Genomic DNA, 4963 nt, shown 5'->3' on the forward strand with positions numbered 1-4963 from the left:
GTTTTCGGGCTGTATGTCCATCTTCTAGAAGTATTCTCTCCTCACGTTTTGCCTGCATCTATGGCAGGCATCCTCAAAGGTTGTGAAGTCTCACAACCTCTGAGGATGCTTGCCACAGATGCAGGTGAAACGTGAGGAGAGAATCCTTCTAGAACATGGCCACGCAGCCTGAAAAACCTACAACTGCCCAGTGACTCTGGCCATGAAAGCCTTCGACAATACATTTCTTCATATTGTTTTTGTTTTATTTATTTCTGAATAAAAAGATTACTTTAAAAAGAAATCATTTATAGGAGTGCTCAGCTGTGGTTGGCCCTGTTGTTGTTTTTTTTCTTCCTGTAACCAATATAGCCTTTAGCTGTCCTGTTCTTCCTGGTAGATCCAGTGAAGCCATAACCAGGCGAAATGAGATCTGTTCACAAGAGAATCAAACATTTTCTCAGCCTCATATTATATTTTTGAAACTTGATGGATACAAAATAATGCAACTCTGACTCTCAACTTATTTATTTTGTTCCTTGCAGGTTACAGATATGTGGCTCTACCTGGCTGTCCTGGTAGGATTTTATTTCCTCTGCCAATGGTACCGGGAAAGACAGACTGTGGAAAAACTGACAGAGAAATATGTTTTCATCACTGGCTGTGACTCTGGCTTTGGGAACCAGCTTGCCAGGCAGCTGGATACCCGGGGCTTGTGAGTATTGGCAGCTTGTCTCACCCAGAAAGGGGCAGAAGAGCTAGACAGGATCTCCTCAGAAAGGCTGAAAACCATCATTTTGGATATCACCCAAACGGAAAGTGTGGAAGCAGCAACTGAGTTGGTGAAAGAACAAGTAGAGGGCAAAGGTATAGTACAAATACCGTTTCTACATTCCAGATATTGGCCCTTCCACACAGCCCTATATCCCAGAATATCAAGGCAAAAAATCCCACATTGGATTAAGAAAATCCCACATTGGATTAAAATAACCCAGTTCAAAGCAGACATTGTGGGATTTTCTGCTCTGATATTCTGGGGTATAGAGCTGTGTGGAAGGGCCCTCAATGGAAATTGCTCACAATGTTTTGAGAACCAGTCATGAGGTTGTGAGACTAATATGTTTATGATGATGTGGTCTGGATAAAGTTTCAACATGTTAACCTGTCATGATCTCATGGTCTCAATAGTAATGTTTGAAACTATGTGACAAATACAACAACATGTAATACTTTGGGTGACACCATTGCCAATATGTGCCATATGTTGTTGCTGGCTGATTCCAAAGTGCTCTTTAGATGTCTTCTAACCTTGTCACTTTCGAGATCCTTACATATCCCACAATCCCACTGCTGACTGGAGATGGAGGATTTGGAAACCAAAACAGTTGGGAAAGGTTTTCTTAAATCAAAAATGGGAATTTTGCTTAAGTGAATGCTAAATGAAGAAATGGACAATATTTCCCCTTTTTAAAAAAAAATCGTTCATTGTTTTAAATCCTACAATTTTAAATGTTTCAGAGATCAAATGAAAATGTTAACCATCTCCCAGTCTTTTAAAATCTCTCAGAGAGAGTTTTCATACAGTCCAGACAATTCATTTTAGTCCAAATAGGTGTATGTGCTGTTGGACATGATCTCTGCAGGAAATGAATCTGTAGCATTCATATTTGAGTGGGGGAGGGGGCTTACAATGTCTGTGGCTTTCCTACTTTCACAAGCATCCTGGGTCACTAACCCCCATGAATGTGGGGACTCAAGTTATCTGTTATCCATGTATGGTTTTTATATGTATCTGCTATAGAAGGTCTTTAAAGTGTTTGCAAACTGCAATTCATTGGACTTCTTAGCTGAAAAAAATACTTTTTAAGCAACCTATAAGTGCTAACTTTATAAACAATACAAGGTTGCATGTACCAGGTTCAGCGGATTCATAAATGAAATGGGTCTCCTTCTCTATGGGGAGCCATAATAGAAATGCCTGAGGAGAAGGTATACTTAAACATGCCCCCTGTTTTTCTCTGCAGGGCTCTGGGGCTTGGTGAACAATGCAGGAATTGTAAGCCCAATGGCTCCCAATGAGTGGCTAACGAAGGCTGACTTTATGAAGGTGCTGGAGGTCAACCTTCTTGGAATGATCGACGTGACTCTGCACATGCTGCCCTTAGTGAGGAAAGCCCAAGGAAGGGTAGTCAATGTGATCAGCATTGCTGGAAGGTTTGCTTATTCCGGAGGAGGCTACAGTCCTTGAAAATTTGGAAAAAATGGAAAAAAATCTGTAACTTTCATGAGGGGGGGGGGTTCTAGCTCAGGACTATTCATTCCTTATTTATTCCATTTTCATTCTAGGCATGAATTACATCCATTTGGTGTCAAAGTGAGCATCATTGAGCCAGGTTGCTTTAATACAGGAATTGGTAACATTATAGTTGGAGAAGATTGCCTGATGAGGTCAAAAATTGCTATCATAAAACAGCTGTTGAAGAAACCATCACTGGATCCCACTCAATTCGACAACTATCGGCCAGTTTCCAATCTCCCCTATTTGGGCAAAGTCATGGAATGTGTGGTGGCAACACAACTCCAGGGGTTTCTGGTAGACTGGCTTTAGGCCGGGACATGGAACTGAGACAGCCTTGGTCGCCTTGGTAGATGATCTTCGCCGGGAACTGGACAGGGGGAGTGTGTCCCTGTTAGTTCTGCTGGACCTGTCAGCAGCCTTCGATACCGTCAATCACGGTATCCTTCTGGGGCGCCTCATGGACATGGAGCTCGGGGGCACTGCTCCGCAGTGGCTCCGATCCTTCCTTGAGGGACGGTCCCAGAAGGTGTTATTGGGTGACACCTGTTCGGCACCACAACCATTGTTGTGTGGAGTCTCATAGGGTTCAATCCTGTCCCCGATGTTATTTAACATCTATATAAAGCCGCTGGGGGAGAGTTTCGGAATGAGATGTTATCTCTACGCAGAGCTAACAAATTGAAATTGAATCCAGACAAGACAGAGGTCCTACTAATCAGTCGTAAGGCCGAACAGGGCATAGGGTTACAGCCTGTGTTAGACTGGGTTACACTCCCCCTGAAGACGCAGGTTCTCAGCTTGGGAGTGATCCTGGACTCATCACTGAGCCTGGAATCCCAGGTCTTGGCGGTGGCCGGGAGAGCTTTTGCACAATTAAAACTTGTGCGCCAGCTGCGCCCGTACCTTGGGAAGTCGGATCTGGCCACGGTGGTCCACGCTCTTGTTACATCCCGATTAGATTGCTGCAACGCACTCTACTTGGGGTTGCCTTCGAAGACTGTTCAGAAACTCCAACTAGTCCAGCGGGAGGCAGTCAGAGTACTTACAGGAGTGTCATACAGGGAGCATACCACCCCCCTGTTGTGTCAGCTCCACTGGCTGCCGATCCAATTCCGAGCACAATTCAAAGTGCTGGTTTTGACCTACAAAACCCTATACGGTTCTGGCCCAGTGTATCTGTCCGAATGGATCTCCCTCTACGTCCCACCTCGGAGTCTAAGATCTTCTAGGGAGGCCCTGCTCTCAACCCCGCCTCTATCATAGTGAGATTGGCGGGGACGAGGAGCAGGGCCTTCTCGGTGGGGGCCCCTCACCTGTGGAATTCACTCCCTGGTGAAATTAGATCAGCGACATCCCTCCTTTCCTTTAGGAAAAAATTGAAAACATGGATTTGGGACCAGGCATTCGGACAATCTGGCAGATAAAGAAAAGACTTTGACAATTGACAGGAATTGACATAGTGGAATGGAATTATGGAACTCTGAGAGATGAACGCTGAGCATGAGATTAGTTTTATTGATTGTATTATATGCCGACTGTTTTTAACTATGATAATTGTTTTAACTGCTGTTTTGTACGTATGTGTAATTTGTGTAGGCATCAAATTGTGCCTTTTTGTAAGCCGCCCTGAGTCCCCCCTCGGGGGTTGAGAAGGGCGGGGTAGAAGTACTCGAAATAAATAAATAAATAAATAAATAAATCTATGGAGAGAAGGACATAGAACATTGTAAGTTGTTTGTTTGATTGTGGTTTGACGGTTGGTTGGTTGGTTGGTTGGTGTGTCCGTTTCTTTGTTTGTTTTTTTGGGAGAAGGGGAGAGACAGAGTGCTAATAACTGGGACTGATAGAGTGAAACTAGGAGGACTGCTGTTGCTCAATAGTCCCAGCTTTGAAAACACTGCCAAATATAATCTATTCTGCTGCCTAGGAACTTCTGCATATAGTTATCGGGTCATTCACTCAAAACAAGTACGGCAAGAACAGCAACAGATGCCATGGAGCACACGGTGACCTCCTGCTATCCCCGCAGGCGCTATGTTGTAGTTTGGGATGCCAAATGCATCTCCATCCCGCTTTCATACTTGCCAGCCTCATTGGGGGACTATGTTACAACTCTTCATTTACCAAGATCATCTGGAGCTCTCCATTAATTGCAGTTGCCCTGCACAGAATTAAGATCATAGGAAATTATAGATATAAGAATGAGTTCCTATGCTCAGTTAGCTCAAATTGCCAATTTAATATGAGTTCTAAATGATAAAGAAATCGAGGATTTTCTGAAAGATTGGAAACCTTTCTGAGCAGTAAAAAAATCATGATGTAGATATATGGTTATGGCTATTAGTAGTGACGAAGTATCTCTTTTTCAAAATACTTAGGACCAGAAGAATTTTGGATTTTGATTCTTTTCCAATTTTGGAAAACCTATATTTATTTATTTATTTATTTATTATTATTTATTTCGAGGTTTTATATATCGACCCTCTCACCTTCAAAGAGGGATTCGGACCGGTTCACAACATGTGTTAACATACAAAGAATATACAATAACAACACAATGCCACTTCATAACATGATTAAAATATCAGCACTATACACATTAAAACATTATCATCACAGTTAAAAGAGCCAAATCGTCCGACACCATCACAATCCCATTCATCCTCCTCCTTTCATTTGGGCAAA

At 42.9% G+C, this 4963-nt stretch overlaps 1 pseudogene; it reads left to right on the forward strand.

Annotated features, from left to right (window-relative positions):
* Window positions 1-533: 533 nt before the first annotated feature.
* On the forward strand, window positions 534-4428 carry LOC137096195 (17-beta-hydroxysteroid dehydrogenase type 6-like; annotated as a pseudogene).
* The last annotated feature ends 535 nt before the right edge of the window (window positions 4429-4963 follow it).

The sequence above is a fragment of the Anolis sagrei genome, chromosome 2 (assembly GCF_037176765.1).
Source record: "Anolis sagrei isolate rAnoSag1 chromosome 2, rAnoSag1.mat, whole genome shotgun sequence".
NCBI lineage: Eukaryota > Metazoa > Chordata > Lepidosauria > Squamata > Dactyloidae > Anolis > Anolis sagrei.